At 40.2% G+C, this 25,149-nt stretch overlaps 1 pseudogene; it reads left to right on the forward strand.

The window, feature by feature from the left end:
- Window positions 1–543: 543 nt before the first annotated feature.
- LOC125367383 lies at window positions 544–631 on the forward strand (annotated as a pseudogene).
- The last annotated feature ends 24,518 nt before the right edge of the window (window positions 632–25,149 follow it).

Genomic DNA, 25,149 nt, shown 5'->3' on the forward strand with positions numbered 1-25,149 from the left:
AGGCCAGTGGTTTGAAGCCAGCCGAGCAGGAAAGTCTGTGAGACTCTCACCTCCAATAAACTACTCAGAAAAAAAAAAAAAGCCAGAAGTAGCACTATGGCTCAAGTGGGAGAGCACTAGCTTTGAGAAAAAGAATCTCAGAAACAACACTCAGGCCGAGTTCAAGCCCCAGGAGTGGCACCAAAAAATAAAAAAGAAAGAAAAAAATTTGTTTTAAAATAGGAGGCTATTATTGATTTAAGTACTATAGCCTAACTGCCATGATCTTTAGTTAGACCCAGTGTCAACTACCAGAAGCAGTCACTTGCAAGGACATAGCTGTGGAGGGAGTGGCAAGCCTGGCTCAGGAGAGACAAGGCAAAAGACACCCACGTGGGCTGGGCTGGAGTTGCAGGCACTGGGAGCTGGAGCCTCCTGTCTCCATGACCTGAGATGTTAGCAGTGCTTTGGGTTTAGCTACTTTACTTACGTTTCCACCTTAGCCTGAGTCATTTGTGCCTTCTTGAAACACACACACACACACACACACACACACACACACACACCCCTTCCTGATGATGGGGTTCTCACATGTTCACGTGACATGTGTCTCCCTCAAATCTTATGACGTGGGCACATGACCCATCTAATGAAGGGAGAAAAAAGGAAAAAGCTCGGAACACCTTCAAATGCCATTTCTAAGGAACATGTCGAATCTCTTAGCTTATTAAAGACTGAATTTGTGTAGGGAAAGCTACTGTCCCCAGAGAGAACAGAGAGGAAGCATGAATCCCGATTGAAAACAGTGCAAGCAAAGCATGGTGGTGCTCACCTGTGATTCCAGCTCTTGGGAGGGGAAGGCAGGAAGATTGTGAGTTCAAAGCCAACCTGAGCTATGCAGTTACATTCTACCACCCCCATTCTCCTTCTCTCTCTCTCTCTCTCTCTCTCTCTCTCTCTCTCTCTCTTTTCTCTCTCTCACAGACTAAAAATTGGAAATTTGTTCTCTAAGTGATAACAAATCTCACTTAGCAAAATTTCAGACCCGTGAGTCACAATGAGGTGAGAAACGAATCTGCCCATTGCTCATTAGTAATCTAGCCAGAGGAGGCAAAGGACAATCTTTGGGTTTACACAGACATGGACACAATTCCGCTTCTGGATCTTTCTAGCTATGTGACATTGGGCAGATAAATTATTTAACCTTTTTCCTGGTTTCATTTTTTTTTTTCTGACCAATGAAATGGGGGTAGTAACATGCCTTCTTCCTGGGGTTCTCATAAAAACAGATAAAATCAAGGAAGGAAAGTGCTCAGGATGGGGTGCCTAGCTTATAAAAAGGCACCATGAAGAGGAAACTACTATTAACAGTTTATCCATTTCTACTAAAATCCCAAACATCTGATTTTATAAGAAGTTTCCAGACTCAGAGCCTCTCCCACTTCAGGAATATCTTCCACATTTTCTAAGTATAGCTCTAATAACTTTACCAATATGATGGTGGGCTGCTATCTATTTAAAATTGTTGAAGACCTAGTCTGCTCTTCTACCAGCTCCTGTGTTTACACGCTCTCATTTCCAGTCATCTTACAGACACATCCGGAATGGCCTTACCCCGAATTCTCAGACTCTTTTCTATGCTGACAAATAGATTTCTCAGTGTTGAGGAACTTGTTTTCCCAAAGCGAGACTGAAGGGAAAGATTAGCATTGATGGAATGAGAGAGAGAAAGAGAGAGAGAACCACGGAGATATCTGTAAATATAAAAGCAAAGAAGGAAAAACGGTTTTCCTTTTGCTGAAGGTATTGAATAACTGAATCATTTCTTTTCTCTGTTGTTTGTTTAAGTTGCATATTTGCTGAAATAACAGATTACACATGCCAGTCCCAAGTGAAGGCATTCTAAGGACCCCCCATTTCATCAGAAAAAAATGGGGGTATGGTAGTGTATGCCTGGCAGCTCAGTTAAGGCAGATCTAGTCCAACCAAGGCAGAAAGTGAGACCTTATTTCAAAACTAACCCAGTAAGAAGGCTGGAGGCATGGTTTACACACTAGAGTGCCTGTCTAACAACTGTAAAGTCCCAAGTTCAAACCCTTTTACTACCAAATAAACAAATAACAAAATACATCTGATTCAGCTGAAAGGACCTTGGAATCAGTTCCAGGGAAGATGGGGTAGAATCCAGGGATAAGGCTAAAGTGACCTGGCAGAAGCCAGTCAGTCTCCACAAATTCCATCCCATGAAGCTATAAAAATGTTTGCATTTCCATCCTATGCCTGCTTCTGAGCTTATATACCACACATACACATATAGAATTATATATAGGTGCCACCGCACAAACCATAAAAGAAAAAATAAACACCATTATCATATATATGTATAATATATAAATATATATTCATTCCAACATATTCACGTACCAGTACTTTCATTTTTACCCACAAGAAATCAACATATTGGGCTGGAAATATGGCCTAGTGGCAAGAGTGCTTGCCTCGTATACATGAAGCCCTGGGTTTGATTCCCCAGCACCACATATATAGTAAACGGCCAGAAGTGGTGCTGTGGCTCAAGTGGCAGAGTGCTAGCCTTGAGCAAAGAGAAGCCAGGGACAGTGCTCAGGCCCTGAGTTCAAGGCCCAGAACTGGAAAAAAAAAAAAAGAAATCAACATATTTCTAGCTAGGAAAGAAAAACACACAAAGACTTTTAAGTCGATTTTTATAGTAGTGTTGTTAATAATGATCTACCAAATGGAACCATCCCAATGTTTGTCTATAGATAAGGAAAGTATGGGCATTTACACAAGGGACACTGCAGCACAGTGAAATGAGTTCTGTAATTAGAATAACCAATAACATGAGGCTCACTTCATACCATGTTAAGTGAAAGAAGCCAAACAGGAAAAGACATACTGTGTGATTCTATTGGTAAAATTCTGACAAAAGCAAAGTATTACAACAGAATGCAGACCAGCAGTTTTCTAGGGCACAGACTGAGGTGAGGAGCTTGACTATAGCGAGGTACAGGGACATTCTGGAGATGACAAAGGTGCCCACGTATGTAGTTTTGATAACGTAACTGTGTATACTGACCAATACTCACCAAGCTCTGTGTGGAAAGTGGGCCAACCTAAGTGAATTCAACCTCAGTGAAATTGTTAAAACAAAACAAAACACACACACACACACACACACACACACACAAAACTTCATTCTGAGGCCAGGGGCCAGTGGCTGGTGCCCGTAATCTTTGCCACTCAAGAGGCTGAGATCTGAGAATGGAGGTTCAAAGCCAGACCAAACAGGAAAGTCAGTGAGACTCTGATCTCCAAATAACCACCAAAGAGACTAAAGTGGAGCTGTGGCTCGAGTGGTTGAGCAGCAGCCTTGAATGAAAAAGCTAAGAGACAGTTCCCAGGCCCTGAGTTCAAGCTCCAGCACTGGCACAAATAATAATAATAATAATAAAATAAAAATTTTCATACTCTGTGTCATTTTCTTAAGCTAATCATTTTACACATGGTTCAGTTTACTACATTAGTCTGATCTTTATGTTTTCAATTAAAGTTTTATTTCAGCTTCTATATGTTTATGTTTATTTTATTAAGAACTAAAGAAATACTAAACCATTACTCTCTTGAGAGTCTTGCATTAAGGGGGGAAGGATTTTCTGTAGGTATTTATTTAATGATGGTGAATGTTGTCAGGGCTCCATTTGTTTTCCCTGTTCTCGTGTGGCTTTGATTCGCTGCTCTTTGATGGTGATGGGGAGAGGCCCTTCCCCAAGCCTGAAAGGCTGGAAGGGAGAAGAGCATGGACCCCCAGCTGCATGGAGCTTACAATGGATGGTCACTAGCAGAACGCGGGAGCTGCCTGTAGGCTCTGTATGCCAACCCTTGACCTTGGACGGTGGAACGCACATGGCCTGAAAGCAGCAGAGTAGGATAATATAGCCCTCCCACCAAACATTGAACAAAACTGGAAGAATCACGAATAATTGCACTTCTCACTGTGGCTTGTGGACATTTTCTACATTTCAGACGCTCAGGTCTGAGGCTAGAAGAGGAAGCCTCTGGGTCTGTAACTACACAGCCTCCTGCCAGCAGACACCCCAAGAAGCACGTACACCTAGGAAGATCAGCGGTTATCTGTGGGACTCCAAAGTCTTTTCCTTTGGTTTTCTTCAGGTGGGCAATGTATTCCTTACACATAGCTAATAAAATACAGGAGGAACATCCCTAATCCAGACATTCCCAGTCCAACGTGCTCCAAATCTGAAACCTTTTGAGCACCATCATGATACCATATAAAGCTTGGATTGTCGTTGGAAACCAGCCTGGGCAAAATGTTTGTACAATGCCTGTTCGATGTATAGCTAGGTTTTGTGGAGCACACCTGTCATGCCCACTATGTGAGAGGCTGAGATTGGGAGGATCATTGTACAGGCCATCTTAGGAAAAAAAAAAGTCTGTAAGACTCCATCTCAATGAAAGACACTGGGCATGGTGGCACAGGTCTGTCATCCCAGCTACGGCCAGAAGCATAAAATCAGAGGATTGTGGTCCAAGTACGGGCTTGAGCAAGAAGTGGCACCCAATCTTAAATTAATCGGGGGGGGGGGGGTATGACTAAACAGTAGAGCACCTGCCTAGCAAATTTGAGGCCTCAAGGTCAAACTCCAATTCTAAATAAGTTAATTAATTGATTTGTTAAAACCCAATGCTTCTCAATTCTGTCCTCACATATATCCATCCATCTCCCTTCTCTTCTCATGCTCTAAGCATAGTGCAGAGTGATCTTGGTCGCAGTCTGTGCAGTGAGATGTCCCATCTCTGGGAGACAGGGACAATGGGAAAGAATATCTTTGTGTTTCTGGGACCTCTGGGAGTGCCTTGCTCCTCTTGTGAGTATTATTGAACTCTTGCTATTGAGCTGGCAAAACACCATTTGGGAGCCACAGGGAGCCAAGGACCATGCAGATGCCCCTTAGTAGACCTTCTTCCAGGGCAGCTGGGAAGGGAGAAACATGAACGTCTTACAGGGAGATTCCAGAAAGTAGGAAGGAACAAAGGACTTGAAGAACAAATGGGCTCGGAGAAGGTCTCAGGAAACAAGCAGCATCCGCTGGTGGCTGCAGAAAGGAAAAGCTGGTTATTATCCAAGGGCTTCCCAGCCTGGCGGTGGGTTCTGGCCTCAGGCCAGGAGCACATGATGCTCTGGCTTCCATGATCAGAGCTCTTCTGTGAAAGCACAGATCACATGTGTGCTGAAAATGTGTTCTTTCTCTGGCTTTGAGGTGACAGACAGCCCTATCACGTGCCACCCTCTTTTTTTTTTTTTTTCCCATCCTGGCCCTAGCAAGGCAATAAAGCAAATCATCACCCAGTCTGTCTCAACCATGTGGTTTTCCTAGCCAGCTGAACAAAATATTTGCAGAATGTGGAATGTAAACAAGGTTCCTACTGTTAGCAATTCCGTGTCATTTATTTGGGGTTTATTTTTATTTTGCTTTAAGTCACATTTAAATTCAAAAGATTGCCAGCCTGAATGATGCATGTAAACAAATCAGAAATATAGATTAGAATGGTAACTGATTAGTTTGCTGTGAAAGTATCTGGGTAAATAGAAGAAGGGGAGAAATCTATTATGCTCCTGGGATATTGCTTCTCCACAGGAAATTCAATTGTGAAAAGGGCTTTAAAAGCAATGACTTTAGTCATTTGTGTTTTCTATGTACTGGTTACAGGAAATGCTAATAGAATACCTAGGCAGAGTGTCTGAATGGGCTCATACAATGCAGCTTCATAAGGAAAAAAACAGCAGTTTCAAGAAGGGAGAAGTCCTACAAATACACACTAGCAGATGGGCTCACAAAATGTATGTTGCTCATGCTATTGAAGATTTTTTTTTTTAAAGAAAACACAATTTCCCAGGTCCATTATTTCCTGTGGTTTCAAAGTATATGCCTCAGGTGCATGATGCTAAGTGATAAAGGTTGTGTGAACCTTCTGGAACTCCCTGAGAATCTAAATCAAGACTTGCCTTTGTTTCTAAATTTCCTTGGAAACACATTCTATCTTCCCAATCAATAGGGATCCAAATGAGGCATAACGATTTCATTACTTAGCCCTGGGCCCACACAAAGAATGTTTCCTTAGAACAATGTTCAACTACGTCCCCTAAGATTTTGTTGACACTTTGGTTATATTATCCAGTTTTTACACTCTTTGAAAGATGGTGAGTTTATAGATTTCTTGGAATTTGTCATGGCTTCTTCTGTATTGGGGTCAAGTGGCAAGCTGAAATCCCAAATGAGTCACACAACAGATGTGTACCCAGGCAGTGCACCACATTCCATTTTCCCTTGCTACTTCCCGCTTTGCTCAAAGTAATTGGTTTCCAGTTCACCCAATTAGTCTCATCACACTTTCTCAAGTGATACCAGCTGTATCGTAATTCACAAAAGAATCTTCTTAGAATAAAGCCCTGTGGAAGAAGGAGATATGCCCCACAAGATTAGGCACCTGGGACGTTGGGAGAACAATCACCCTGAACCACAAATTATCTGGATCATTTGGCAAAAGGAAAAGCCACTTCCTCTAACAGGTGAGATTTGAGAAAGTTTTCATCTAAAAAGAGGAAATGGATAGCTCAAGAATAGAGGCTTAAGGCCCCTGGGCAATGTGGGAAAGGATAATCTATTTTGAGTTGAATGGTTCTGCAGAGAGATGTTGGTTCAACACCTGAGCAATCTGACAAAGAAGAATGAAATGCATCCTTCACTTGAGCCCTGAAACCAAATAGAATACTACTCCAGTATGACAAGCAGAAAGTTTTCCCATACATTTCCGGATGCCTTAGTAAGCACAACTTTTAAGGCAGTCTCTCATTAATTTTGTTCTGAAAAACAAATCACTTCTGACTCACATGACTCATATGGTTGGTCTTGCTATGCTTTTCTGATTTCTACACCCCAGATCTTCTATTTTCTGATTTGGTTTTCCCCTTTGGTTGCCTATAGCACATGCATGAACAATATGGAAACCTGATTTCGATTAGGGCATCCATTCTCCAGCCACATCTTGAGCATTTCAGCAATAGCTGTTTTCTTTGTGAGTAATTGTTACTAAGAAGTCTTCCTTAGATCTAAGTTGAATCTCCTTGATCTAAATTAAAACCACGCTTGCTATAAGGAGATATTTTTATTCCTCTTACTCATAATTCCAAGTTGGCCCATGGAGAAAAGGGCCTCTACCTTCATTCATCCTTGCTAAGGAGTGTGAAGGAGAACTGTGGAAGGGCTGGGCCCATTTCCTATGTGGAAAAAAGGCCACATGATATACATCTGAAGGGCCACAGAAGTCTGCCTTGGCCATTCACTGAGTGCCATTCATTGCTTTGCACTCTAGACCTCCTTTCTTAGGGGTACTTCAGGGCTTGGAAATTCTCTAGAGAAAGGAGCCAGGAGCCTTATTTTAACCCTGGATTAGAATCACATTCTCTAACATAGTTTTCCTATGTGTGGGGGGGGGCAAGGTATATTCAGAGAAAGTGGGGGTATGGGGCCAATAGTCTGGCCTGAGCTACCAAGCCTGTCAAAGGATAGAGGCAGTGAGCTGTTTGGCCCCAGCACAAAACATCAGTATATGGTCAGAGAGAATTTTGTGCTTATAATTGCTCTACGTGCAAAATAAGAGTGTCTGCTACCAGGCATCAGTGGCTCACGCCTGTAATCCTAGCTACTCAGGAGGCTGAGATCTGAGAATCACAGATCAAAGCCAGCTCAGGCAGGAAAGTCTGTGAGACTCTTATCTCCAGTTTACCACCAGAAAACCAGAAGTGGCACTGTGGCTCAAAGTGGTAGAGCACTAGCCTTTAGCTAAAGAACTCAGGGACAGCGCCCAGACCCAGAGTTCAAACCCTATGATCGGCAAAAAAAAAAAAAAAAAAGGGCCTGTCCTTGTCCTCCTCAAGGAAATCTTGTCTCAAAGAATTTTGTCCTAGTCATGGATCTGGGATTTCCAAGGCATCTGAAAGAGTATGATCCCATTCTCTCTCCTCAGGAAGTATCCAGTTTTATCTCTGTTGATTAAATGAATCAAGGACCCATATTATTTTCCTTAGGCCTTATTTTATAAGGCATTAATAATGTGACAGTTTTCTTCCTGGATGCATCTAGTTCCTAAAATGTGATTTTGAGATTACACAGAGTATTCTACAAAGGTCTCATCCAAATGAAGTGGTGTTTCCTGATCTTGCAGAATCAAAGCTTTCTATTTGTGTTAAACTTTAAAAATAGCTTCTCCGTCTAAACAACAGGCACCACTCAGGCTGTTCGTGAAGCATCTGTGAATGTACTCATATTTTCTGCCACTCGTGTACTCCTATTTTCGCACAACTCGTGTCCTCCAGCCAAGAGCCATTCTTCCTTGCTCAAGCATCAAGTCCCTTGTACCATCTTTTCTCACTATATCATTAAAGAAGGGAACACACATCAGGAGAGCCAAGTGACTATAGAAGTTTAGATTCAGTGTCAATGACTGGATCACACTTCAGTGCGCTGCAGAATTTTGGGTCTATACTGTGAAATAATATACAGGCATAAAGAAAAACAAAGCCATGGCATCTACCGGAAAGTGGATAGAATTAGAGAACATCATGTTGAGTGGGATAAGCCAAGATTATCATATGTAGAAACTAGTCATAAAGGTTATACCTACTCACAGACATGGACATATGTGTATATGCTTTGATATAATGTGTGTGGGGGTTTCTTTTGTACATTTAACAGTTGTTGAGCACCTAAGCTGATTCCACCACTTGGCTGTTAGGAATAATGCTCCAAGAAGCATGATTGTGATGCTAGCCCTCTTGTGTGTTACACTCCTTGCACATATATCTATATCTATATCTATATATACATATATAGCTATCGATATATATCTGAAGGAGTGGAAGTCCAAGTCATAAGGTAGGGCTATTTTTAGATTTTACATGAATCTCTACACTGATTTCCATAATGGTTATACTAGTTCACATTCCTGTCAGCAGTGTATGAAAGTTATACACTCACACACACACACTCACGAACACGCTTGCATGTGCGTGTGCGCATACTGCCATCCACACTTTCTATTGTTTGCTTCCTTAATAATTGACATTCGGACTAGGGTGAGATAGAATGTAAGTGTAGTTTTGATTTGTATTTCTTTTATAACTAAAGATGTTAAATAGTACTTCATGTGTTTATTAGCCATTTGTCTTTGGAGAACTATCGGTTTAATTCATTTGTTCATTTAGTAATTGAAGTATTTGTTTTTTGTTCTATCCTGCAATGTGTTTTATACAGGGTGAGAGCTAGAAGTCTAGGCTCAGCCTTTTGCATGTAGATAACCAGTCCTCCCAGCATCATTTGCAGAAGAGGCTGTCTTCATTCAAAAAATAAAAAAGTTTTAGACTCCTTTGTCAAAAGCCAAATGGCTGTAGCCATTTGGATTTTTTTGTGGATCTTCCATTCTATTCATTGGTCCTCATGGTCCTCATGTCTTTTTTTTTTTTTTTTGCCAGTCCTGGGCCTTGGACTCAGGGCCTGAGCACTGTCCCTGGCTTCTTTTTGCTCAAGGCTAGCACTCTGCCACTTGAGCCACAGCGCCACTTCTGGCCATTTTCTGTATATGTGGTGCTGAGAAATCGAACCCAGGGCTTCATGTATACGAGGCAAGTACTCTTGCTACTAGGCCATACTCCCAGCCCCTCATGTCTTTCTTTGTGCTAGTACCATGCAATTTTTGTTACTATGGCTCTGTAGCACAACTTGAAGTCTGGTAGTGAGGTACCTCCAGCATTGCTCTTTTGGCTCCAGATAACTTTAGTTATTATGGGTCTTTTGTGCTTCTATGTAAATTTCAGGATTTATTTTTCTATTTCTCTAAAGAATGACATTTGACTTTCACTTTGAAAGACTGGGGTTAAATCTTTCCATTAACAGTGTATGCTGTCTACATCTTCCCATTCCCTAAAAAGGGAGGTAAAATAATTTTTTAGGTCCTCTTGAAAATCACATTTATTCAGAATAAAAATTGATTTTTTTCATTGAACTATTTGTGAAGAGAAAAGACGTTTAAGTAAAACAATGAGCAAGATTTCAGGTATGATACCTGGGTTATAAAAACTAAGAATCTATAGCAACTTTATAAGGCTATGCTTGCTCATAAGTAATACAGAAATAAAAATGCATTGCTTGTGGGAATGTAAAATGATACAGTCACTTTGGAAAACAATTTGGCTAGTTCCTAAAAAAGTAAACATACGCTTACCATATGACCCAGCAATTCTACTTCTAGGTGAATTCTAGGTGAAAAGAAATGAAAACATATGTCTATGTAAGATTTGCACACAAATGTTCATTGCAGCATTATTCAGGATAATGAAAAACCTGGAAACAATCCAAAAGCCTATTGACTGGTAAAATGATAAACAAATGGTAGTATAGTTATATAATGGGAAAGTATTCAAGGATAAAATGGAGCAACCTTCTTCTGAATCCAGCAATACAAATAAACCTCAAAAGCATTTTGCTAAATAAAAGATCAAGATACATTAATGCCTCCTATTTGTAATTCTATTTATATGACATGTCTAGAAAGGAAAAACTACACAGACAGATCACAGGTCAGTGACTTCCTGGGGTTGAAATTGGGATCAGGTACCATCTGCAAAACAGCATGAGGAAAGCTCTTAGAGTGTAGCAGTGGCCTGATATCTATGGTTAGGGTGATGTTTGCTGCCTTACTCTATTGTCTGGTACTATAACAGAATATCTGGCACTGGGTAATTAAAATGACTTGACTTGCAGATTTGGACACTAACATCCAAGATTGAGGGGCCATATCCTGCACTAGCCTTGTGCTGTATCATACAGGGTGCAACCTGAAGGGAAAATTGACATATAACACTAGGAAGAGCCTTGCTTTCTGCCTTTGTAGCAGCTAATTCAGTCCTTCAGGAACTGCTTTGATCCCTCTTAATGTCTCCTGGTATCACCAAAACGGCAATGGAATTTCAATAGTTTTGTTTTGTTTTGGTTTTTTGGAGGACAAGCAATTTGCCCAAGTGTGTAAATTTATTAAACATGTCTAAATAAATGTTTTAAGTGGGTAAATTTCAACTTACTTTCTCTTTCTTTTCTTCCTCCTTACTTTTTCTTCCTTCCTTTCTCTTTCTCTTTCCTTTCTTTTCTTTCTTTCTTCCTCCCTCCCTCTTTTCCTTCCTTTCTTCCCTTCCCTCCTCCTCCTCCTCCTCCCCCCCCCTCCCCCTCCCCCTCCCCTCCCCCTCCCCCTCCCCTCCCCCTCCCCCTCCTCCTCCTCCTCCTTTCTCTCTCTCTCTGTCTCCTTCTTTCCTCTTGTACCAAAGTTTGAACTCAGGGCTTAAAGCTTGCTCAGGTGCTTGAGCCACAACGCCAGCACAGTTTTTGTTTGCTTGTTTGGTTTGGTTTTGGAGAAAGTCTCATGGACTTTTCTGAATGGCAAGCCTTTGGGTCTCAGCCTCCTGAGTATCTAGGATTACAGGCACAAGCTACCAATGCCTGGCTAGCTTCTTCTTTTTAAAGCTTATATAGCAATCTACTTTTAATGTAAGTAGAGGGGAAGTAAGAAAGCATAAATACATGCTAACATTTTCAGAAAATAATCACAGTAAACCAGCAAAGCACACAGTTGGTGCCTGTAAGGGCACGTGGCAGTACCAGCTGGGGAAGAGAGGCCCTTCTGTCCTGTGCCATTCTGTATGGTATTCTTTGAGATATGACTTTCCACATATCCAAAAATTAGTTAAGTTAAACAGAGTGATGGAAATAAAATGGAGATCACACTGAAACAGTCTAATTAATTACAAATGGATAATATTATTATAGAAAAGGAAAATAGTAGAGAAATAGAAAGACTTGGACAAAACTTATGCTAAGTGAATTAAGTCAGGCCCAGAGAGACCAAGGATGCATGTTTTCCTTTATATGTGGAAGCTAGATTTAGCTTATAAACTCATAAGTAAATACATTGAGTGGTATGCAAGTATATACAAATGTGTTAAGTGACATATGATAGATTCAAGGGAGATTTCAAATAGCACAAAATCAAAGTTCAGCAAAATAAAACACCAAGAAGCAGTTACTCAAAAAGAGTGGAGAGGGGTCAAGGGGAAAGGAGTAGATGTATGAAAAGAAGAAGAGGAAAATGCAAGCATGAATCCAGTGTCTATCATACAACATTAAAAAGAGTGAGGGAAGGGGTGGGGAGGGGAGGGATGAGTGAGAATGTAGAAAAGGGTGACATTGATCAAGATATATTGAATTCATAAGCTGCTTTATTAAATGGCAACTCCTTTGTACAATTACCTAAAGATAATTTTTAAAAAGAAAAATAGAATAATCCCATGCAGACAGAATTTGATGTATGAATACAGAATTTGACTAAATTTACAGTTTTTGACTACCCTCAGTTCATAGTAGGATAATTGAAGAGGGCGATAATTGCAAACAATTCCTCCACCTTTTCAATGACTTGTTTTGTGTATAAGTAGGGGCAAAGCAGTTTCAAACAATCTTGGATGCATTGTACAATTGAGAAAGATGTGTTATTTTGGAGATCCAAAATTCTCACTGGAAATACACATATACAAATGTGAAACAGAAGGAGGTAAGAAAAAAAAACACTTATGTGGATATAAAGGAAGAGAAATTATTGCTATGAATTCGTGATTTCTAAAACATGCATATGTATTTATCTGTATGTAAGATTTTCTAGCTCCTTCAACTAAAAAGTGCAATAAATGAAAATTCTCTGGTAGCAAAGAACATACCTTGCATGTAGAGTTTACATCTAGTAACTTCTCTATTAAAAGGAACCAACACCCTACACAGAAATATTTGGACACAAGGCAGAGTCACAATGCATTTAAGACAAACTCGGATAATCTCTTTATGCCAGATACTCAGGATGTGATTAAAATTATAAGGCTTATCATATATTACAAGAACACTAGAGCTAGGTTATAGGGACTTCACTGGCAAAACGAGCATTAAAATTAAGAATAGTGCTAAACCATTGTGAAAAACCAGGATTTCATGAGCCCACACCTATCATAAATAACTATGGGAAACAAGAATGATTTTCCCTTAAAGTAGAACACCAACTGCCAGAGAGTAAACCAACTGAGTGGACTGGAGGTGGAATATAGTTATTCTCAGTGAACTACCATAGCAAAGCCAGGAATTACCAATGGATAAGGAGTCGAGATGGAAATCTGATGAGAAGCAGGGTATTTGCCTGCCACTGAAAGCATCTCCCCCACAATTTGCTTATCAGTTGCAAGGAAAACCACAATGATTAAACAGAGGGGGAATGAGACATCACAGGACTGAACAACCCAAGTGAGCATCGTGACTCCTGGTTTTCATTCCAACACAGGAGCTTAGAAGTCATCACTACATCTGAGCAGCAAACTACAGCAAACCCTCAAGAGAAGAGATGTGATCACAAAAGTGAGATCACACTGAAAATTGAGACTCTCCAACCTGGAGAGGAGATAAGGGGATACAGAGAACCATCACTGATCAGAGCAAAAAAAAACCCGCAGACATCTACAAAAGAACTGGTGCCAGAAGAGGAAAGGCTAGGTTGTATTTGACGAATTAAAGTTAAAAAAAAAAAAAAAAAAACCAGGGTTCCAGACTTAGGGGGACTTGAACCCCACATTGGTGAATTTTACCCTCTAGGTTCCCACAAGGGATATGGGACGGGACGGGACGGGGTGGGGGGGAATCTCTTAGTGCATTGACAAAGGGAGAAGAGAAGGAACAATTTTGAAATGTGCCAGAGCATTCTATTGTTCTTAGTGAACTCTGACCTCAGGAGACAATATTTACAGGGTCTAACCGGTTTGATTATATTAGAACCTGATTCGCCTAGGGGAAGGAAAAGAGGTAGGGGTAGGTCCCTGCAGGAATCCTTTCCTTCCAACAAGAGGAAACCTAAGAAGCCGAGATACTTGCTCACTAAAAGACCCATGGCTAGGACTATGGCATGCGTTCCCAGCCATGCCTCAACATCGTATTACTAGACCCTTATTTGAAGGTTTGGGTTGTTTGTTTTTTTTAACCCAGTGCAGAATGTCCATCTATCAAGAAGAATTGTAAGTATACTAAATGACAACATCGTTTAGAGATGCAGAGCTATCAGAACCAGACTGGCAGAGAGACTGGAACTGTCAAATAGGGAACTTAAAACAACTATAATTAACATGCCAAGGGTTCTCATAAATAAAGTAGACAGTGTGCAATAATACTGGAAGGAAGAGATGGAAATCCTGAAAAGAAATGCTAAAGATAAACTAAGGGAACACTGCTTTTGATGAGCTTACATGGAGGCTAGCCATGGCTAAGGAAAGAATGTCAATTTCAGCATGTCTCAACACCAGCTTCCCAAATGGGAAAGCAAAGAGAAACAATATTAAATGCACAAGAAAAACAAAAAATACAACAGAATATCCGATGGGACAGTTAGAAAGGTATAAATAAATACCGTTAGCGAGAGTACTCACAGAAGAGAGTAAAGTGAGCTATGTAGCCCTGTCCAACTCTTCATCAAGTACCCCCAATAACATAGGATGCAGTCCTTCCCCCAAGAATCTGGGCTTTCATGATCACTTCTCAGAAACTGCATGTTTTCTTTTAAAGCATGATATGAATTACACGTTGCTTGTATAACCTGTCAGAGAATACGTTACCATGACAATAGTATGTTGACTCCAAATCTTTGAGTAATTAAAGCTCCAGGAAAATGAATGGGCTGCATACTCCAGAGAGAGGACATTTTTCTTTTATTACCTATTGTCTTAAAAATTAATAAATAAAACCACCTCGGAGCATGTAAAATTTATGGTAAAATTTGAAAATATTCCATCATACTCAAGGATAACCAAAACTTGAGACTCATCCTGGATCTCTTTGAATTTGTATTTTGTGTCTGTTTTTAAAGCTATAAATTGGGGACAGCAACATTTACCATACAAGATGTTCTAAGGATTAAATTGAATTAATAGATATTAAGTACTGAGCATTAGTAGTCTACATAAAATTTTGCTTCCCCCCCCCCCCCCGCCCAATACATTATAAGGAAATTTAGACAAATGCCACAGGAACATACTCTTCCAAATCAAAACCATATTCTTCAAGCCAGATATCTGAGGCTCACTCCTATAATCCTAGCTACTCGGGAGGCTGAGAGCTGAGAATTGCAGTTTGTAGCCAGCCCAGGCAGGAAAAGTATGTGAGACTCTTATCTCCACTAAACCACCAAAAAGCCCAAAGTAGAGCTGTGGCGCGAGTGATAGAGCCCTAGCTTTGAGTGAAAAAGCACCCAGGTTCTGACGTCAAGCTCCAGGACTGGCACAAAAGCAACACAAACAACAACAAAAAAGCTATATTTTCCCACAGAATTAGCTAGCTGAGAGTTTAAGGACTGGGGCTGTAGCTCAGTGGTAGATGGCTTGCTTAGCAATCGCATGTACTGAGTAAGCCCTTGGCTCATCTACAGCACTGCAAAATACAAAGCCAAAGAAAAACAAAAACCATTGAAAGTTTACAGTAAGCGATTAGGACTCGGGAACACACTTACTGACCTTAGAAAAAGCATTCATTCTTGCTACCTTATCTATGGTCTTTTGGTCCAAAAGTTACAATAGCCATACTGATTTATATGAAACAGGTTAAGATTTTTAAAAAAGACATTTAAAGCCTCACATGAATGATTGGACTGTGTGCCATCCTTGACCATGTTTCCTAAATCCATTTGAGAAGTTTGGTGAGCCTGTTTTTGATAGTATTGGAGTTTCTCATCTCCCAGGAGCTCCTGGGGACAAGGTGACACAGAAATCACTGAGCAAACCATCAAGAGACTATCAATGCTCCATTATCACTCCTGGAAGACCGCAACTCATTTATAAACTTGTCAAGGTAGCCCAGTGTTGGGGTGACTGTGAGTATAGCCCCTCCGGGTTTTTTCTTTTTCTGATTCTCTATGAACACTGTATAAAGGAAAGGAGTCATTGCCTTTAGACTTCAAGTCTATTACATATTTATAACCACACTGTGGAATCCTATACCAACAAATGAAATTTCAATGGAGATTCACTGGTTGTGCACTCTGAAGGCAGATTAACATTTATTGCATTTGGAAAATGGCACAATGAAAGCTAAAATAAGTTATGTAATACAAATAAAAGAATACATTAGGAATATGAATAAAACTTGCAAGTTGATTTTTGTGCCATAAATTGCAATTTGTTATCTTACCTTACATAACAAAAGAATTTTAAATATTTAGTTATAGGGTACTCAGTGTTTTGTAGCTAGTCATCTCAAAGTAAATTTGCTAGCTTTAACTATTTTAAATAAAGGAACATGTCAAAGGATTTGTTAGATAATATTAAACTCTATTAGTAATGCAAAAATGTTCCCTTTCTGTGCTAAAGAACAAAATAATACATAAATTACTCTAATAGCCTGCAGAGTTATTATTGCATTTCTTTGATAAAAAAAAAGATGGAGAGGAGAAAATAAAGGAGAATGAAGGAAGGAATAACATTGCAACACCTTTGTACAACTACTTAATAATTAAAAATAATAGACAGAAATGGTATAGAAAACAATAAGCTAGATAGAGGGATATTTCACGGTTCACATAGCCTTCTCCTTGGTTACATGTGAGAAATATTTGTATCACACAAGTATTGGTGGCATTTCCTTTATCTCTTTTGTTCATTTGCTGCCTTCATAATCGTGAAGCCTTGCAAGTAGAGTCTGACAAAGGTCATCTTGTACTACTAAATGCTATGTTCATATCTACTGGGTTATTATGAAAAAGAAAAAGACCAGAGAAAACCTTTGGTACAAGATTGTCACATGAAATTAAATCTATGTCCTTAAAAATGAAATAGGGCATGCTGGTGCAGAAGTACCTCTAGCATTGTTTCTGAGTTTTCATGTTGCTAAGAACTATTTCTTGCTGTCTGGAAAGCTCTTTTCTGAAATGATCTGTGCAATATTTCATTTAAATTGCAAGATAGAATCATCTTCTACATTTCGTTAACATTTCTAGAACTACTACGTAAATAGGGCCCGTCAGCGTCAAGAGAGAACACAGCTTATAGTGCAGTTAAGAGAGACACAAATAGAAAAAGCTCTGTCTTTCTGCCTAACTGTTGCTGATGCTAATTTTCAAGTATAATCTTTCGCCTGATTTGAGTTGTTAACATTGGAACATCTATTTCCTGAAATCAAATCCTTTCGTCATGAATATCAAAGCATGTGAATTTCAAGTAAACCTGGAAGAACAGAACTCTTTCATTTGGCGGTTTTGGAGTCAGGATCACCCACGCTGGCCTCAAACTCCTGATGTCTCGAGTGCTGGGTAAACAAATGTGCACTATGACAGGCATTTACTTTAATTTTCCAAGACTTGCAATCAGATTTTTAATGTATGTAATTTTTTGACTTTTTTTTGTTTCCATATTGTGGTTTGTTAGGCAGGTTTTCTACCACTGAGTCATGCTTCCAATACTTTTTTATACTGAGTGTTTGTGAGAGAGGACCTCACTTCCTGCCAGTGAGCATGGCAAGACCACCATCTACCTACTTCGTGTTTATTATCAGAGCTAGAATGACAGGCATGCAGCACTATGCCCAGCTTCTTCCTGTTAGAATCTGGCAGACTTTCCTATGCAGGCTGGCTTAGAACTACAGTCCTCCAAATATTAGTACCCCAAGTAGCTAGGACTACCACTGTCACTCCATTACCTGTATTTTCATATCACGTTAGCTAATATGAACATAAAATAATGCTCATTATAAAGACATGAATTTGTTGCATGCCCTCTCTGTTTCAAGACTTGGTTTGGTACTTGTGTTTGGTACTTAACATGATTTATCTCATTTAATCCTTATGAAATTCTGAAGTAAAACTCGATATAGGTACTCACTTTGCAAATGAGGAAACTGAGTCAGAGTGCCTATAAATAACTTACTGAGTTAGTTAACTTTTCCAGTGTTGTAAGAAATACCTGAGAGAAATCAGTATAAGGAGGGTAGAGTTTTGTTTCGGTTTTGGTTGGTTGGTTTTTTTGGCTTATAGTTTCAAAGGTTTTTACCCATAGTGGCTTTACTTACCCTGTGGAAAGGCCATATGTCCTGGTAGAGGCGAATATCAGAAGAAACTACTCACCTTGTGGTGGCCAAGAAGCAGAGAGAACGAGAGAGAGCAGAGTTGGAATCAAGTCCCACTATCCCCTTCAAGAGTACTTCCCCAATGACTTAACTTCCCTTCTGCTAGGCCCCTCCTCCTGAAGATTCCACCACATTCCAACGTGCCAAAAGCTAAGGCCCAAGCCTTCACCACACAGGCCTTTCAGAGACATTTCAGATGTAAATTCAAGCATTCAGGCTGTTCAGTCAGGAAGTCATGAAACATGAGTTTCCATTCCCAAGCTCATGTTCCTGTACTATCATTCTACATCAAAAAGAAATCAAGGTGGTTTTCAATGATGCATGCATGATGCATATCCAAAGAATATGAATAAGGGGCACATAAGAAAGAGAATAGGAAATGTGAATGTAAAATAAGGCCAGGAACTAGCCCCATATATTTAATGTATACTAGTTGCTTGATTGAGCTATGAATTCACTGAAAGCCTTCCAGCAATCTCTGCAAGGACCCAACAATAATATGGTACTGATGTTATAAAACAGAGCCATTTGGTCAAGTGAAGTGTGCCCATTGTTCTCTTATATTAAGACTGTGAAGTAGCAATCTCATAAGGACCTTCATGCACAGAACACTATAGTGTATAACGAAGCCCATCTCAAATAGTGTCTGTATAGCAAATGTAATGAGGAATTGTGCTGGGCTGTTTTTTATTACTCTGTCGACATAGGCAAAAAGCACAATCTAGTTAAAGTTGTACTGAAGCACAATTCAATTAAAGCAATACTCCAGGATGCTACAATGGCATGCCAGATATACAAGAGCCATAAGCAAAGCCAACGGTGCTAATGAAACCCAAAAAAGTGCCTTGGAAATAGAAAGCTAAGCCAAAATCAAATAATAAAATTCACCAAATGGTTTCCTCTTGCAAAAGATAATAACTGTTTTTTTTCTGTAGTCATGACCTATGGATGATATTTTTCAAGAAGCAAAACAGTGATGAAACATAAGACTTGTACCTACTTTATATCTCAGTCCTAGATCTGTCGAAATTACTGGTGTGTGTTTTGATCAAACTCATCTCTTCTCTCACATTTAGTTGTTTGTATAATTTTTTGTGCTCAATTTTTCACCTATACCTTTTTTGATCTTTTCTCTCTAATAGCCCAAAATGTTTATACCTTATAATGCAGGCTCCATGACCCTCTGTATAACTGTTTCTCTGCCTCTGCTCATCGAATACAATGGATCAAGTTAGACATTGTGTTTCCCTAGCACTTCAAAATAAAGTAATAACGGCTGGCACCTATGAAATATTTACTGTACAGTAGATGCTTTACCTGTAATCTTTACAACTGCATAATGAAGAAGATTCTATCTTCATTTTATGAATGAAGATACTGGGGCTGCTAAAGGTTAAAGTCACTTATCCAACATCATCTAGAGAAAGGGGCAGAATCAGTTTTCGAAGCCAGATAATGTTGTCACTGGATAGAGGTGAGATTTTAGTGAAGTTTCCCTTTTAAATGTATGAGCCCTTCACTTAGGGTCCTTGACTCAGATTGATCCTGAATAAGAATTTCTGCCTTTTTCTTCTGTTTTTGTTCCCCATGGTTTTACCCCAATGTCACTGTAACTGATGTTGGTACCCTGGGTATTGTGTATACATTTGTCAGAACTAGGGAAAGGAAGGGGATTATCAAAATGGAGAGACAAAGGATAAAAGGTGAACCAATGCAACAGCATTTTACTTACAAGACAATATGCTGTAAACTAACTGTACAACTCGGGGGAGGGGGCTGTTGGGGGAGAAGGTGAGAGAAAAATGAGGGAGGAGGTAACAAGCTAGATAAGAAATGTACTCACTGTAACTCCTCTGTACATCACTTAGACAATAAATAAATTAATTAATATAAAATAAAATACAAAAAAATAAGAATTTCTGGACAAGTCACAATGTTAAGAAAACTTGGCAGATAAGTGTTAATTCTTGGAGTGAGGAACGCATCTCTTGAGAAGGAATGCATCCTGTTGTCTCTCTGACGCAAAGATGCACTTCTATGTTTCTTTTTCCCCATTAAACAACAGTTTATTAGGTTGAAAGTATTACATATTTTTTTTTCTGTCTGTCTTGGGGCTTGAACTCTGGGCCTGGGCACTGTCCCTGAACTCTTCAGCTCAAGGCTAAAGCTCTACTATTTGAGCCTCAGTGCCACTTCCAGTTTTTGGGTGGTTAATTGGAGATAAGAGTCTCACAGTCTTTCCTGCCCGGGCTGGCTTTGAACCATGCTCCTCAGATCTCAGCCTCCTGAGCAGCTAGGATTACAGGTGTGAGCCACCAGTGCCGGGCTGAGAGTAATATATTTTATATTTTTTTAAATTTTTATTGTCAAGGTGAAGTACCAAAGAATTACAGTTACAGACATTAGATAGTGAGTATAATTCTTGTCCAACTTGTCATCCCCTTCCCTCATTTTTCTCCCTCCTTCCTTCCTCTCCAATTCCCCTCCTCCAAGTTATACAGTTAGTTTACAACCTATTGTCTTGTAAGTATTGCTGTTGAGCTGGTTTGCCTTTTACCTTCTACATGTAGTTATGTTTTCCTGAAAAAAAATTAATGTGAGCTAATTCAGATGGTAGAATGAAAGCCCGCAAGATGACCTCCATTAGAGGACATAGTGTCATGTATTTGGTTGTGAGATTTTTTTCCTTTACGAATTCTTTCATGTGACCACTTAAAAGGAATGCTTTTATGTGTTCTTCTAGCACTTGATAAAATTCTTGGAATGGTATTTGATATTTTCTTTAAAACCAAATAAACAGAGATGTGTTGATTCTTCATGATTTGGTGAGTATGATTTTTGTTGACTTCTTCAGGGGAAGAGTTTGTCTGTTTTGATCAACAGAACTCCTACTTCCTTTTCTGTGTGACTCTTGCAATCCCAAATCAGGAGCCCTCTGCATAGAAAGAATTCAGGAGGGAAGGGGACGTGGTGAGATAGTCGCAATAGAAGAAAAAGAGAAATGAAGATAGGGAGAAATTTAAGATAATCCCTCCTAAGAATGTAAAGAAAAAGCAGAGAAACCCACAACTATTCCGTATGTAAGGTAGAAATTAGGAAATTTTAACAGAAAATAGAAAAAGATGGGGTCAACGGAAGAGGTGTGACAGCCGCTGGGCTGTGACACGGGGGGGTCCAGAAGAGTACTTGGCTTACTTGTCACTCCACCAAGCAAAGGCTCAACCGCTACCCCCAGCCCGGCCTGGACCAGGCCAGCCTGGACCAGCCCTGACTGATCTTACTGTACATGAAGACACAACCCCAGAACTGCTGAGCGGGTCTGGCACATTGCCTTCCCTCCACACCCTCAACCCTGACCCCCCCACCCCCCGAAATGAAGAGATGACAAATGGGGTTCAGGGCCCCTTCTGTTCGTACTGGTGTTTCTTACATCCCGAGTGACAAACTAAAATTAGGAGAAGGATGTCAGAAATTGAGGACATGAGTTAAGAGATAGTGGAGAACCTTCCAGGCTGTTTGCCTGGTTTGGGTGGTCCTGGAAGTTGAAGTTAGGATCTCACACTTGTGAGGCAAGGGCTCCACCATTTGAACACTCTGCAAGCCCTGTGGGTGGTAGTTATGTTTTGAGATGACCAGTCAGCCTGAACTGCCATCCTCCTATTTGTGCTTCTCTACAAGGACAGGCCTGTGCCTCTAAGGCCAGTTACTATGCTTCCTGTCATAGCTGAGAGGACAGGCCTGTGCCACCATGCCCAGCCACTGAGGGACATGGACTTTCCTGAGCCACCCCCCTCTCCCCCCCCCCGCCTTGTCTAGCCCAGCTTGTCTCAAACAGATTTCCTCTAATCCCTACTTCCCAAGTTGCTAGGATGATAGACTTGAGCCATTACGTTCTAAATGATCTCCTTTTCTTAAAAAAAAAAAATGTTGCTTAATCTCTTTTTCTCAAAAAAGAAAGATGTTCAATCTCCTTTTCTTTAAAAAAAAAAATTGACAGCTTCTTGAAACAAGCATTTTTGTGCCGTTTCCCTAAGCACCAGGTCAAAAATAGGAGTTATTTGTCTTTCTCTTCTGAGGTAGATTTTCTAAGCTTTGCCTGAAGAAAAAAAATCTTTCTTGTTCATTTATTAAGGGAGCTGTCACTAGGAATTCTGGGAGTCATGATGTACATGTGTAGGTCTAATGTTTAGTGGGAAATAAAGTCCAACCTGGTTTTCTTCAGCCCTGAGCCACATTCTGTTCCCTTAATAGAAAAGGGGGACAAAACTTTGGACCCACTGCTACTGCCTCTGGCAACTGAAGTCATCAGGATAAAGATGACCAGATATATGATTTAATCTGATTTTACAGATATTTTGCTCTTTTTTTTTTTCCTGGTCCTGAGGCTTGAATTCAGGGCCTGGATGCTGTCGCTGAGCCTCTTTGTGCTCAAGGCTAGCACTCTACCACTTGAGCCACAGCAACACTTTGGCTTTTTGAATAGTTTATTGGAGATAGAGTCTCACTGAGTTTTTCTTCCCAGGCTGGCTTTGAACTGTGACCCTCAGATCTTAGCCTTCTGAGTAGCTAGGATTACAGACTGCTCTTAATAAGTAAAAGTACCTTCCTCACTAAAAGAGCATGTTAAGAAATAATACTTCACCATAGATTTGTTTCGGTGGCGGGTGATTTTTCTTTTTGCTCTGTGTGTGTTTGTGTGTGTGTGTGTGCGCGCGCGTGCACCAGTACTGGGGCTGGACCTTGTGCCTTAGCTTTTTTGCTCAAGTGTAGTACGCTACCTCTTGAGCCACAGTTCCACTTTCCACTTTTTGGTGGTAACACAGGTACTGGGTGGAGACTTTAGACAGGGGCATCTGCAGGGAGCCCTCCCGGGTGGACCTTACAATAAGAGATGACAGCCTATGGGTTTTACTGCCAGGCTGGCTTTAAATTTCAATCCTCAGATCTCAGCCTCCTGAGTAATTAGGATTATAGGCTCCAAACGTTCTGATCCTGAATAGAACTCAGGGTAAGCCTTCCCCCAGCCCCACTCCACTTAAAATTGCCCTGCTGCCTGTGGTTTTTGGCAGACCTTTCAGGAACTATTAAGTTAGACTAAAAATTTAGAAGCCCCAGTAACATTGTGGGCTAACTTAAATCATCCAGCATACTATAAATACAACCTAAAATTATTTAAACATTGGTTCTACTTATTTTAGCAAGACAGCAGCTGCCTAGAATCAGAGTTGAGAACAATAAATAACAAAGAGGGGGGAAAAGATAGATTTTCATAGGAGCTAAAATTAAATGTCTTCATGTGATAGACATTTCAATAGCCACAAAGCACCTCACTTTACACTAGTACTAACTTCAAAGGAGAGAGTCAAACTATGAAAATGTGTTCTTACCTCTTCCTTCGCCTCCCACAGAGATAGAGATCTGAACTCCAGTGGGGCTGGCCAATACAAAAGAAGTATTTAAGGACTGTAGCACAGTGGTGAAAGTACCAGCCTAGCCCTAAGTTCAAACCGCAATAATGCCAGAAGGAAGGAAGGAAGGAAGGAAGGAAGGAAGGAAGGAAGGAAGGAAGGAAGGAAGGAAGGAAGGAAGGAAGGAAGGAAGGAAGGAAGGAAGGAAGGAAGGAAGGAAGGAAGGAAGGAAGGAAGGAAAGGAGGAGGGAGGGAGGAAGGGAAGGAGAGAGGGACACTTTTAACACAGAGCACAATTGCCTGGCTGCAAACGCCAGCTTTTTCTTTGGGTACCCATTTGGCCTGACTTTGAGGGAAAGAATTGGAACATGAGAAAAGGAAGTAAAGAGATCATCTTCAGATGTGGCAAAGAGCAGCGTACAATCAAAATGGTCATTTGAGGCATCTTGTAAGGGACACAGTCCAATGTCCTTTGATTTGTTTGCTTTTGGTTCTCTTTTACCTTCATATAAATATGCTAAGAACAAGCATTTTACAACCCAGAAGAATTCTCTCAACCTGCTGCTATTGGCTCACACCTACAGTCAGTCCTTACTATTTAGGAGGCTAAGGATTATAGTTCAAAGCTAGCCTAGGCAGCAAAGTCCATGACACACTCATTTCCAGTTAACTAGCAATATGTTGGACATTGGGATGTGGTTCAAGTGGTAGAATACTAGCCTTAAACAAAAAAAGCCAAGCAAGAGCAAAAGGTCTTGAGTTTAAGCCCCTGTAGCAAAATATCCTCTAATACTTAGTTACACTCATACAGATAATGCACTTCTCTTTCACTTTAGCATGGATTATGTTCTTTGTAACAAAAGACTGAAACAACATGCAAGCATTTCACACAGAAGCCCCAAATATTCATGAACTATTTTCAGACACAGTATTTATGAAACGATTAAAAACTCATTACTCTTGCTTTCTCTTTTAAAAGTTGGGGAGTGAGTGCAGGTTATTTATATCATTGCCCTAGAGACACTAGTAATTTTGGTCTGGAAGACATTTGCATTTAAAATACATCATGCAAGTGACATGGGGGTTTTTAGTTTTCTTTTTATAAATTCATCTATTGGTAGCAATTTTAGTTAGTTCGTTTAAACAGCTATATAGAAGAAACAGAGAAATACATCATGTCTTTATTTAATATAATTGAAGATTTGAACTGAAAGCAAGATGATGTCTGGAGACTGCTAAGTGGGCATTCACTGTCTCTCCACTAAACTGAATCAAAAGGAAACTAGAAGTTCAGAACCAAAATTCTCTTTTGTAAACTGTCTTGGACTTCTGCTCCTAACAAACATGATAGAACTGACATGCTCATGTCAAAGAAAAATCCCTGGGAACCATATGCCAGTGACTCACCCCTGTAATCCTAGCTGCTCAGGAGGCTGAGATCTGAGGATTGCAGTTCAAAGCCAAATTCATGAGCCTCTTGT

The sequence above is a fragment of the Perognathus longimembris genome, chromosome 18 (genome assembly GCF_023159225.1).
Source record: "Perognathus longimembris pacificus isolate PPM17 chromosome 18, ASM2315922v1, whole genome shotgun sequence".
NCBI classification, from domain to species: Eukaryota; Metazoa; Chordata; class Mammalia; order Rodentia; family Heteromyidae; genus Perognathus; species Perognathus longimembris.